The following is a 13,744-nucleotide window of genomic DNA, read 5'->3' on the forward strand; positions in this document are numbered from 1 at the left end:
AAAACCACCAGACATGGATGCTATTACCACTAAAGACCAATGTCAGGCTATACCATGAGAAGAATTTTTGTAACCCTGACAGACTCTGTGAGCATAATTTATGAAATGAGATGTAAAAAAATGATACAATAAATGTCTAAAGAGAACTTTCTCCTAAAAATAATGGAAGTATAAGCCAGAATGAAGTGACGTCTCAATATTCTATTCAGTCATTTCTGGGTTAACTACAACTGTACCAGGGTAATAGATGGTGGGAGCGAAGTAGGATTGCCACCATGCCGGTAAACCACCGGCTCAACTGATATTTACAGTTTACAGCCAGTGGTGGTGAAAATAATTTACTGGCAAAGGGGCATACATTTTGTATAATAAGATGTGCGCAGTCAGATTACTTCCTATATGGATTATATATTCCTTGTTTCCCACCCAGACCTAGGAAAGTCAGCGTCTAGGTCAAGTGAGTCAGGACTAGGTCAAGTGAGTCAGGACTAGGTCAAGTGAGTCAGGACTAGGTCAAGTGTAAGACCTCACATTCAGCAGCCAGATATGCGTGTCAAGAGCAAAGGTCGGACGAGGAGGATACTGACTGAGTTGGGTTGGGTTCCCATAGTGCAGATTTGCTGCAGATTCTGCCTGCATTTCGTAAGCCAAAACCAGAATTGGATCAGGTAGAGCAGACCTATAAGGCCTTTCTTTAAAAATGCCTTCTGTTTAGGTTCCGTTCCTGGTTCCGGCTAAAAAATACATGCAAAATCTTCAACAAATCTGCACGGTGGGGACCCAGCCTTACAGTCAGGCTTTATTTACACGAGCGTTGCGCACCTCGGACGTGGAAAAACTGCAGTTTTTCACGGCCGAGGTGCATCTGTGCTCAGCGCTGCGGGACGCGATGTCTCGCATCCCCCATAGATGAGAGTCTATGGAGGGATGCGTGATGCGTGAAAAGAACGGACATGTCCTATTTTCCCACGGACCCTTCACACGGTCCATTGAAACAACGGCTGTGTGAACGGCCACATTGAATTACATAGGTCAGTAGGACGGCCGCTGTTTCAACGGCCGTCCCACGGACGTTTAACACGCTCGTGTAAATAAGGCCTCATTGTCAGTCTGAGGCTTACAAGCTTACACTCCCAAAATCACACCTACTTTTTCCACCCCTGTTAGGGTGTATTTACACATGTTGGTTTTGTGTCATTTTGGAGGGGTTGTATCAGATTAGAAAGAAGGGCCTGCTTTTTTTTGTCATTAAGGGCATGACCAGACGTGGCGGAATTGCTCTGGAATTCCGCAGCGGCCAGTCCGCAGCGGAAATCCGCAGCGTACACGTTTCTCCGTTGCTTTCCACAGATTTTTAGTTGGGTTCGTTTACACGTTGCGGACAATTCCGCTGCGGAGCATAGGCTGCGGTGCGGAATTTGGTGTCCGCAGCATGCTCTGTCTGTTGCGGACTTGTTGCGGACTCATTGCGGAATTTCTCCATTGACTTCAATGGAGAGTCAAAATTCCGCAATGAAGTCCGCAGATGTTATGTAGATGTTATGTGTGCTGCGGAGCGTATTGGTTTTACTAACATGAGATTTCTTCATTCTGGCTGGACCTATGTATTTCTAGGTCTACAGCCAGACTGAGGAAGTCAGTGGGGCTCCCGTAATTACGGGAGCGTTGCTAGGCGACGTCAGTAAATAGTCACTGTCCAGGGTGCTGAAAGAGTTAAACGATCGGCAGTAACTGTTTCAGCACCCTGGACAGTGACTTCCGATCACAAGATGATAGAGAGAAGGGAAGCCCTCTTCCCCTCAATACGCAACGGCCAGTCCGCATCAATTTAATGCACGTTTTAGGCAAAACCGCAACAGAATCTGCAACACAGATTCTGTGCGGCATTGATGCGGACAGTGTATGCAGAACTCCGCCACGTCTGGGCATACCCAAATAGTGCCACTTTTGTTTATTGACTGTGTCTATTATTGCAAGTCATCTCCATTCACTTGTTTTTGGTGGCACCAGGCGCTCATTCGACATATAACTATCTGAAATGCATTGGCAACAGTGTAAATACCATAAAAAACAATTGTACAATACCTGGTCTTTTTTGTGTGCGTCTTAACAGGTTCCCGACCGCTGGCTGTGTTTTTACGGCCAGCGGTCAGGGTCTCTGAAGTCCGCCGTATAGACTAATTACGGCGGCACTTCAGAGAGTGTGCACACAGCCCTGTGCCCTGGCTGTTGCTAACAGCCATGGGCACTGGGCAGAGTGTCAGGGGCCAATCTTTTGGTCCCTGAACATGTGATCGCTGTGAAAACCTATCACAGCGATCACATTTGTTTTATTTTGACATTTCTGGCAGCAAATCTCCTGCCTCTTTTCTTCTCCTCACACATTGTTTCAGTGTGAGGAGAAGAAGAGACTCGAGAGAATTGCTGCCAGAAGAATCCTGTTAAAAAAAATAATACAGTGTTACACATCAATACATTCTCTGTATAGATACATTTTTATCTATCTCTACAATCTATCCATCTATCTTTTTTTCTATCGATCTACCTTTCTATCTTTTATTATATTAGAATAGGCAGGTAGGGAATATATAATTATATATATATCCACATATATACATAATATATATAGCAATAGCGGTTTATTTTTTTGTTAGGGGTAGTGTAGATATAGAGTACCGTTCAAAAGTTTGGGGTCACCCAGACAATTTTGAGTTTTCCATGAAAACTCACACTTATATTTATCAAATGAGTTGCAAAATGACTAGAAAATAAAGTCAAGACATTGACAAGGTTAGAAATAATGATTTTTATTTGAAATAATAATTTTCTCCTTCAGACTTTGCTTTCGTCGCTCCATTTGCAGCAATTCCAGCATTGCAGACCTTTGGCATTCGAGCTGTTAATTTGCTGAGGTAATCGGGAGAAATTTCACCCCATGCTTCCAGAAGCCCCTCCCACAAGTTGGATTGGCTTGATGGGCACTTCTTGCGTACCGTACGGTCAAGCTGCTCCCACAACAGCTCTATGGGGTTGAGATCTGGTGACTGCGCCGGCCACTCCATTACAGATAGAATACCAGCTGCCGGCTTCTTCCCTAAATAGTTCCTGCATCATTTGGAGGTGTGCTTTGGGTCATTGTCCTGTTGTAGGATGAAATTGGCTCCAATCAAGCGCTGTCCACAGGGTATGGCATGGCGTTGCAAAATGGAGTGATAGCCTTCCTTATTCAAAATCCCTTTTACCTTGTACAAATCTCCCACTTTACCAGCACCAAAGCAACCCCAGACCATCACATGACCTCCACCATGCTTGACAGATGGCGTCCGGCGCTCTTCCAGCATCTTTTCAGTTGTTCTGCGTCTCACAAATGTTCTTCTGTGTGATCCAAACACCTCAAACTTCCATTCGTCTGTCCATAACACTTTTTTCCAATCTTCCTCTGTCCAATGTCTGTGCTTTTGCCCATATTAATCTTTTCCTTTTATTAGCCAGTCTCAGATATGGCTTTTTCTTTGCCACTCTGCCCTGAAGGCCAGCATCCCGGAGTCGCCTCTTCACTGTAGACGTTGACACTGGTGTTTTGCGGGTACTATTTAATGAAGCTGCCAGTTGAGGACCTGTGAGGCGTCTATTTCTCAAACTAGAGACTCTAATGTACTTGTCTTGTTGCTCAGTTGTGCAGCGGGGCCTCCCACTTCTCTTTCTACTCTGGTTAGAGCCTGTTTGTGCTGTCCTCTGAAGGGAGTAGTACACACCGTTGTAGGAACTCTTCAGTTTCTTGGCAATTTCTCACATGGAATAGCCTTCATTTCTAAGAACAAGAATAGACTGTCGCGTTTCACATGAAAGCTCTCTTTTTCTAGCCGTTTTGAGAGTTTAATCGAACGCACAAATGTAATGCTCCAGATTCTCAACTAGCTCAAAGGAAGATCAGTTTTATAGCTCCTCTAAACAGCAAAACTGTTTACAGCGGTGCTAACATAATTGCACAAGGGGTTTCAAGTGTTTTCTAATCATCCATTAGCCTTCTAACACAGTTAGCAAACACAATGTACCATTAGAACACTGGAGTGATGGTTGCTGGAAATGGGCCTCTATACACCTATGTAGATATTGCATTAAAAACCAGACGTTTGCAGCTAGAATAGTCATTTAGCACATTAACAATGTATAGAGTGGATTTCTGATTAATTTAATGTTATCTTCATTGAAAAAAACTGTGACCCTAAACTTTTGAACGGTAGTGTATATATATATACACCAGGTAGTTTGTGTTTGTTTATTAAAAAAAAAATAATAACTAATTTTTTTTGTTTAGTTTGTGACATTATGGCGAGGAAGTTATTTAGCGCTGAGGAGGCATACGCCAAGCTGTGGTCAGAGTCTGTGACCGCATCAGAGAAGGCGTCAGAGATAGAACCTGTTGTAGGCAGTGACGATGATAGCGTCACTTCAGGTTCACGTTGTCCCTGACGCAGTAGAAACAGCGAAACATGGAAGCGCAGGTCCTAGTAGCGCTGTAGCACGGGACAGCCTGGTCCCTCCAGTTCAGGCTCTTGTATGGGCACCTGCTCCATCTTTTGGGCCTAGAATCCACGGATTTACTGCCACTCCTGGCATAACTGTGGACAATACAAATTTTATCCAAATGGACTACTTCCATTTATTACTGACGACCTCCTAAATATCATTGTCCACGAAACTAATTTATATGCCGCTCAGTATATAAGGCAGAAACCTTCATCCGCCCATGCCAGAGATTGGACGCCCACCAATTTGCAGGAATTAAAAAAAAAATTGGGGCTCACCCTAAGGCCTTATTTACACGAGCGTATTTAACGTCCGTGATGCGTGCGTGAAAATCACGCGGGTCGCACGGACCTATGTTAGTCAATGGGGCCGTTCAGACAGTCCGTGATTTTCACGCAGCGTATGGCCGCTGCGTAAAACTCACGACATGTTCTATACTTGGCCGTTTCTCGCGCATCACTCACCCATTGAAGTCAATGTCAACGTGTAATACGTCCGTGCAACGCGCGTAATTTTCACGCGCCTCGCACGGACATATGTTAGTCAATGGGGCCGTTCAGACAGTCCGTGATCTTCACGCAGCGTGTGTCCGCTGCGTAAAACTCACGACATGTCCTATATTAATGCGTTTTTCACGCCTCACCCACACATTGAAGTCAATGGGTGCGTGAAAATCACCTACACCACACGGAAGCACTTCCGTGGGACGCGCGTGATTCGCGCAACAGCAGTAAAAGCTATGAATGAAAACAGAAAAGCACCACGTGCTTTTCTGTTTACAAACATACAAACAGAGTGTCATAATGATGGCGGCTGCGCGAAAATCACGCAGCCACGCATCATATGGTGATGACACACGAAGCCGTTATGTACCTTTTGCGCGCGCAAAACGCCAGGTTTTTGCGCGCGCAAAACGCAAACGCTCGTGTGAATCCGGCCTTACTCTTGGGGCTTGTCCAAACATAACGGAATTGATGCGTATTTTCTGTCCAGAATATCAGGCGGTAAATATGCAGCAGAATACAGTAGCAGCAACGTGGGTGAAATTTAACAAATCTCATCCACATACTGCTTAAACTTTCCGAGCAGAAATTCTCCTGCGGTGCGTATTTTTTGTACCGCAGCATGTCAATTCCTGCTGTGGAAAGTGGACAGAATTGCTGCGTTTTTTCAGTGGAGATGTCACCATCTCCCAGCATTGAGAAAAACACAGCAAAATCCACACAATTTTCTGCAGCAATTTCGTTACATGTGGGCAAGCCCTTGTTGCTCATTTTACACACTATATTAACATAGTGTTAGTTTGTTTTCTATATTTTTGTGAAAATTAAAAATATATAAAAGTGCACATTTGTTTTGTCCTCTGTGGCAAACAAAGGGTTGACAAGAGGGACGCTGTGTAACATGAGAACGGTTTGTGTTGAGGCTGTACATTGTGAGTTGTATTTGATGACGTTGTCATACCAATACATTACAGACGTGGCGCTCATCAGGTGACAGTGAGTCATAAAGCCTGGAGAAGGAATCCCGAGGTAAAAGCTGATGTAATCTTACTACAGCTCACATGCAACTTGTCAGGAGTTATTCTTATAGGGCTGTTTTTCTCAGGAAGTTAGATTATTCAATTATACATTATATTTTATACCAGGTTTATACTGCGTGCAAAATATATATTTTACATGGGGGGCCGATTTGTATATGATTCTTTCCCCAGAGAAAACTAATATCAACTAAGAAAAGAGTTGTTGCTGTTGTTATTATTTAGTATCCGTTCATAACAGTTACATATTATAAACCGATACAATTTTAAATATAAAAATAGGGAAACTATACTGAAAAAAAGGATTTCAACCTTCGAGCTAATACACTAGTCCCCTCTCCTTTGCTGACAGTAGTACTTTGGTGGGATTCCTTCCAAGTAACACATCATTAGGAGCATATAGCATGCCTTGGTGCTCAGTTATAATAAACAGGATCTCTGCTAAAATTGGAGTAGTTCATTATTAATTTTGGAAGGAGGAATCAGCCTGACATCTAGAATAAAAACAACAACATTTCAAAGTCTTTTAGTTCGGTTACCGTAAGGGCACGTTCACACGTGGCAGAATTTTTCCGCTGCAAATGTTGGTGCAGATTCAGAGCAATTACGCAACGAATCTGCACCAACATTTGCATATTTGACAGTTAATTCAGATGTTGCAGATATCACAGCGGACTTGCCACAGATTTCAGTTTTTGCATTGCAAAGGCTGAAATCCGCAGTGAAATTCCGCTTCTTCTCCACAACATAATGAGCTGCTGCGGAGGGGAAATTCTGCACCGCAGCCTAATTTCTGCACAGTTATTTTCCGCAACGTCTGTACTAAGTTTCCTAAAGATGGATAGAAGCAAATGTAAAAAACGACTGCTGCAGAATACCAGTGCGGACTGTCCGTAGCGGAATTCAACAGCAATTCTGCCACGGCCTTAAAATCCAACCTGTCCGACCTTCGCTCGCATTAGGGTACAGTCGAATGATTCAAAATCTGTTCATTTCACCCAAAAATATCTAATATGTATATACGATCAGAAATTAAACCAGAACAAAGACTCACAGGATGTCTAGGGCTTCTCAAGAGCAAAAGTAAAATATTTCCAACATTTGAGGGTAAAGAACGGGAAGAGCACAAGCTGAGGCCAGTGCACTCACCTGCATTTACAGCCCTCACCTTGATAGTAGATACAACAGACCCCTCTCTGCACCTAATATTACAAAAATAAAACACAATTGTATTTCAGGATGTATTGCGAAGATTGTTTCCATAAAGTATCTTATCTAATAATTAGTTTTAATTTGACATTTAAAGGGGGCAACTAAAATAAAACCATGAAACAATGCAACAAAAAATTCACCACCTATGGGAGTGCAACACTGAATAGATCTTATGAGCTCTTCATACCTTTCTTCCTTCTTGACCTTGAGTATGAAGAAAGGCAGACCGCTGGCATTACAGCTGTGACCAGATGTGCTACAGTCAGGGCTAGATCGAGGGGTAGACGGTGTAGGCTGCGGCCTAAGGTATCATTGAGGTGCGGGCACAATTTATTCAATAATTTAACCCCTTCCCGTCTTAAACAACTTTCAGATTTTCATCTTTGTTTTTTCCTCCCCACATTCCAGAAGCCATAACTTTTTCCGTTTTCTGTCGACATAGTCCTATGAGGGCTTGATTTTTGCTGGACGCGTTGTAGTTTTTCGTAGCGCCATTTATTGTGCCATATAATGTACTAGGAAATAGGAAAACAATTATTTGTGGTGTAGAAAATGAAAAAAACAGTGATTCCTCCATTGTTTTTTGCGCTTCGTTTTTACGGAATTCACTGTGTAATTAAAACAACATGTTAGCTTTATTCTGCGGGTCAATACGATTACGGCGATACCAAATATATATATATATAGTTTTTTTCTGTTTTACTACTTTTACAAGGAAAAAAATAAGTGTAAAAAATAACATTTATTTTCTGTCGCCAAATTCCGAGAGCCATAACTTTTTTATTTTTCCGTCGATTAAGTGGTATGAGGGCTTATTTTTTGCGTTATAAGCCGTAGTTTTTAATGCTACCATTTTGGGGTACATGCGAAGTTTTGATCACTTTTTATTTCATTTTTTGTGGGAGATGAGGTGACCAAAAAAATAGTGATTCTTGGGTTTACATTTTTTATTTTTATTTTTTACGGCGCATACCGTGCGGGTTAAATAATGATATATTGTAATAGTTCAGACTTTTACGGATCCGGCGATACCAATTATGTTTATTTATTTACAATGCTCTAGGGGGGAAATAGGAAAAGGTTTTTTTTTTTTTACTTTTAATATTTGTTGTTTTGTTTTTTTTACCTAAAAAAACCCCTTTATTTTACTAATTTAAAAAAAATAAAAATATTAGTCGTGATCGTTGGATCGCTTGCATGATAAACTGCAATACTAAGGTATTGCAGTATATCGTCTTTCTGACAGTCTTCTATTAAGCAGGGCTAGGAGCACAAAGATGGAGGACCAGGGGGATTTCATTAGGCGTCCAGGCTGCCATAGCAACCATCGCCATCCCGCGATTGCATTGCGGGGGGGTGATGAGCTGTTAGAGGAGATCGCCCCCCTCTTTCTAACGATTTAAATGACTGCGGCATTTAACGGGTTAAACGAGCGGGATCGCGCTCAAGCGCGACCCCGCTCGTTACTGTGAAGTGTCGGCTGTAACATAGTGAGCCCGTTCCATACTTCCCCTACCCGTCTATGACGTACCCATACTTCAAATGTCGGGAAGGGGTTAAAAAAAACAAATCTCTGCCTTTAGGTTTCTTTCTACAACCAATTGACGGTTTGACTAAGCTGCTGACAATGCTGGAGGTGCCAGGGTACGATGAGCACTGCTTTTTAGTGTCCCAGGGGTAATTTAAAGATGTTATGTAGGGACCAAAATATTATTAGCAACGTAGTCACTGCAGTATGTGAGAACCCTCGCTAATATACATTGCGGTCCCCCGTCACGCTAATTATGCGATTTCAATAGATTTTTATAGCGCTGGCGGGGGACCAGAAGTCTAGTTTCACAGTCTTCCTTCCTGACGATACGACTCTTCGTCATGTAACCGGCCCCGCTGTATTCTATGTACAAGCAGTAGCAGTAGTACAGTGATTACATAAAGTGAATGGGTCCGTGAAAAACGGCCTGAGTGGCACTCGGTCAAGAGCAACTGGCCTAAAACACTAAGGGCACATTCAGACGTGGCGGAATTTTTCCGCTGCAAATGTTGGTGCAGATTTGGGACAATTACGCAACGAATCTGCACCATCATTTGCATATTTGACAGGTAATTCAGACGTTGCAGATATCACAGCGGACTTGCCACAGATTTCAGTTTTTGCATTGCAAAGGCTGAAATCCGCAGTGAAATTCCGCTTCTTCTCCGCAACAGGTCTGAAAATTCCGCACCACAGCCTATGTTCCGCAGCAGAGTTTTCCGCAACGTCTGTGCGAAGTTAACTAAAAAGGTGTTGAAACTAATGGACAAACTGTTTGCTGCGGATTTCCCCTGCGGACTGTCCGCAGCGGAATTCAACAGCAATTCTGCCACGTCTGAATGTGCCCTAACAGTTCTCTTGAACACTATTTCAAGAAATTGTATGTATAATATTAGGAGCTTAGGGCCTGTTGACACCTGCGTCTGTGTTCACGTTGTTCTGCTATGTCAGAGGAGCAGAACAATGAAAAAATGGAAATGCAGGTTACGTTTTATGACAGACACCATCGGCGCCTGACGGTTTCCGTCGGGTTTCTGTTAGGGTATCCGTGGTTTTACCACTGTGGTTATACCGGAAACAATAGCAAAGCATGTTGCGCTATTGTTTCTGGTATTTTCATCCGGATCTGTGTCGGAAGTCCCTAACGGAGCCTCCGACATAGATGTGAACAGGCCCTTATCTATAACAAGTGCCTCTCATGAAATACTATAATAAGCCACAAAAAATGTATGCATATATATAGCTTGGTTGTCTTTATGCAGAATCCATCACAGTCAGTTGTTATTGTCAGCTCCGCAGTCTTCTCAGTTCAAGGGAACTTCCCATACGTACAAGTCGGAGCCTGTTCTAGGACCTGCCAGGTTTCGCTTGAGAACTGACAGTTTAGTAAGCGGGACATGTGGAAACTTTTGCTAAGATGAATTATAACCATTATAGAGGGAATTGCTGGTTTACATCAGAGGGCTTGTAGTCACTGCTTGTTGGCGTTTTATATAAGAGAAAAACTGATTTTACTCCAATTTATTGCTATTAAGAGATGAAATTCTAGAATTGCTGTACAAGTAATTATCTGAGATTAACTGTGTAGCATTACACTGACCGCTAATTCACTTTCACAGATTGTTGTATCAATCTTAGAAGAAATGTATGAGGATCAAGCAAAAAAAAAACATTGTGCAAAACACATATGGAGTGGAGAAAATCAGGAACAACTGATAGTGGATGGATGAGAAAAATGGCGCAAATGATTATAAATGGAACAAAAACAGCCACAGATCACATCAGATTGGGAGGGTTGTGAAGACCTGGTCTATCAGACACTGGACACCACTGATGCCCAACACACCCCTTTTATTTACAATGTGGTTCCGTCGTTTTAATGGGAAGAATAGCCCCTGTATGCAGCGCTATTTCTACTGTCAAATCTGATAGATTTAGCGTCAAAGGCTCTGAATAGAGACTCGGATGCAAATATTTTAGGGGCTTGCTGCATACGATATACAAATTGAATTCAATAATAAGACCCCACTCAGATCACGTATTTGCCCTACGTTTAGCGTGTACTTCAGGAAAGCTCCCGATGTACACGCTAAACATGTCCATAGGGCTTAATCAGCTTGACGGAGGCCAAAGAAATTTCCTTTTGGCCTCCGTTGGGCTGGTATAACCAGGTATACCTTTGTCTTTTAAATATGGAATAATGGAGAGGACAACGCTTTCCAATAAAACAGGATCCTGCTTTTTTTTTTACATGGAAGCCTATGGGTGACGTATGCCACTGTATGGTAAACATCACAGGCATCTGTTTAACCTATACGTCATGGCCTTCAATAGCTTTTCCTGATGAATACATTAAACAGATACCATAATAGTCTATGAGTGATGGTTGCCTGTGATGGATGCGTAACAGTGCCATCCCTCACCCATGGACTATTATGGCATCCGTTTTATGTATATATCATGACATTTCCGTTTAACGTATACCATTATAGTCTATGGGTAACGGATGCCACTGTTAGGAAGGGGGTGGTCCCCCGAAACGTCGCACCAGGCGTAGTGGGACGCCGATCCACCATACTCCACGTGTAGTCTCAGCCGTTTTTGTCCATGAAAAGAGGAATCGGGAAATGAAAGTTTGAAACTGGACCATCGAATGGCCTCTAGCACATTGGGTGATATAATTCACTATTATAATTACATGATCAAATATTGTTTTTGACGTACCTTTTTCTATAAATGAATTTATATATTGCAAGATAAGAGATTGTCTCAAGTCATGATTCGTGCTACTCTATATATAAACTGTTAGGCAGCCGTCACAGCCTATGTAGGGAGCTTTTCCTGGCGTATAGCTTAAACGTAGGCCAAGTACTGATGTGAACGGGGCCTGAAACAGTATACAGTAAGTGCTTAAGTGTTAGCTGCTGGCAGCCCAAATTTTATTATTTAAGGCCCCATGCACACGACTGTAGATTTTGCCATAATTATGGACCTATTCTTTTCTATATTTACGGGAACGTGTCCGTGCCATAGTAACCTTCCGTAAAAAATAGGACATGTCCTATTTTTTTATTTTACGGACTGTGCTCCCATACTTTATAATGGAAGCACGGCCTGCAAATGCAGATGGCTGTCCGTGCCCGTAATCACAGACCGTGATTATGGACACGGTTGTGTGCATGGGGATGCAACCGACTGAGATAAAGATACTGTATATTACGAAATTAACCAATGCAGAATATGTTGGTATGACAGAATATCTAAAAACTGCAGCTAGTGTGAACCGTATTCTTCTCACGTGAGAAGTGGCAATTAAAGTTTGTTTTCATATCTACTATTGACTTTTTTGGACAAGTGGTCACTAGGCACCCCTTCAGTCTCAGGATTGTACCCCTAAGGGCATGTTCAGACTTTGCAGAGTTTTTACGCTGCAAATGTTGCTGCAAATTCGCAACAATTAAGCAACAAATCTGCAGCAACATTTGCATATTTGACAGGCAATTCAGACGTTGCGGATAGCACTGCGGATTTGCCGCAGATTTCAGTTTTTGCATTGCAATGGCTGAAATCTGCAGTGAAAATCTGCTGCTTCTCCACTGGCAGCCGTGCATGCTGTGGAATGAAAATTCTGCACTGTTATTTTCCGCAGCGTCTGAACTAAGTTATCTAAAAAGGTATAGAAAACAATGGAATAAACGGCTGCCGCAGATTTCTCAGGACTGTCCGCAGCGGAATTCAACAGCAATTCCACCACATCTGAACATGCCCTAACTGATCTGACTTTGATGGGATACCTAGCTGATATGTCATAAAGTCTTCTATAGTACAAATAGGGAAAAGCAGACAGCATCCAAAACAGCGGTAGTAAGCTTGATGCAAATCTCCATCTAATTGGCCTCCAAAGCAATACGAGCAAAAAAAATAAAAGTAAACAGCACGACCTTGTAATGCAAAAAGTTATGGTTTTAATCCGGTCATGCAATGTTTCGGTTTCTCAAGCATGCTCAGTCTGCCTAAATGGAACGTTGCACGACTGGATTAAGCCTATAACTTTTTGTATTACCAGGTGAGTGCTGTCTACTTTTTTTTTTTTGCTGGTATTGCTTTGGGTTGCCAATTGGATGGAGAGTTGCATCTTTTTACTGATAAAGTCTTCTATGGGAAAACCCCTTTAATGATTTTGGTAAAAGGGCTAGATGACAGATGTTTGTTTTGTCTAATAATATGTGTTGCTGTTCACACTCAGACTAGTGAAGGGATATGGATAAACCTGACAGAGGGATGAGTAATGAAAATTTCACTTTGACTCATTAAGATTTATGTGTGAGAAGCCGATCACCCTGGGACATGTAAATCTCTCTCTCAGACTCAGTTAGCGGAGGTCTGCACTATATGGGGTCAGTCAAGTGTGAAACCTCTTTCACAATTCTTCAGCTAGCACAGACAGTATATTTAATCACTGCGCTCATACCGGCGGCTGGGAATAACTTGTTTAAATTGAGAGTTTATGAATATCTAAAAATAACTAAAACTCGGTTATCAGAAATAGATTAAAATGAATGGCCGGTCCCAAAGACCATTTAAAGGGTCATGTCCATCCCTGACATTCATGGCATCTCCACAGAATAGGGGACCTGCACCTATTTGGAGGACAAGGGTCCCCTGACCTGCTTGGTGAGGCGGCCACCGGCTGGTAAGCGTGCTTGGCTGATTCTGTGCTTGGATGGTACAGAAGTGAACAGACAGAGCTGCGCACATGCACGGCCACCTCTGCATTCATTCTCTGCCTGGATATTGGGGCCGCCTAACTGGGTGGGAAAGAGGGCCCTCGTTCTCCAGATAGATGCACGTCCCAGAGGTAGGACCTACACTTGTCAGACATTTATGGTATATCCTAAATTTCTGAGATGGGAATACCCCTTTAAATCAAG

At 42.5% G+C, this 13,744-nt stretch overlaps 1 long non-coding RNA gene across 1 annotated transcript in view; it reads right to left on the bottom strand.

The window, feature by feature from the left end:
* Positions 1-13,744, bottom strand: part of LOC142661110 (uncharacterized) — a 67,918-nt gene that overhangs the window by 49,626 nt on the left and 4,548 nt on the right. The window contains exon 2 of the long non-coding RNA XR_012850629.1: positions 7,220-7,272. This is a non-coding gene — a long non-coding RNA (uncharacterized LOC142661110). The remainder of the gene's footprint in view (positions 1-7,219; positions 7,273-13,744) is intronic.

Source organism: Rhinoderma darwinii, chromosome 9 (genome assembly GCF_050947455.1).
Source record: "Rhinoderma darwinii isolate aRhiDar2 chromosome 9, aRhiDar2.hap1, whole genome shotgun sequence".
Lineage (NCBI taxonomy): Eukaryota > Metazoa > Chordata > Amphibia > Anura > Rhinodermatidae > Rhinoderma > Rhinoderma darwinii.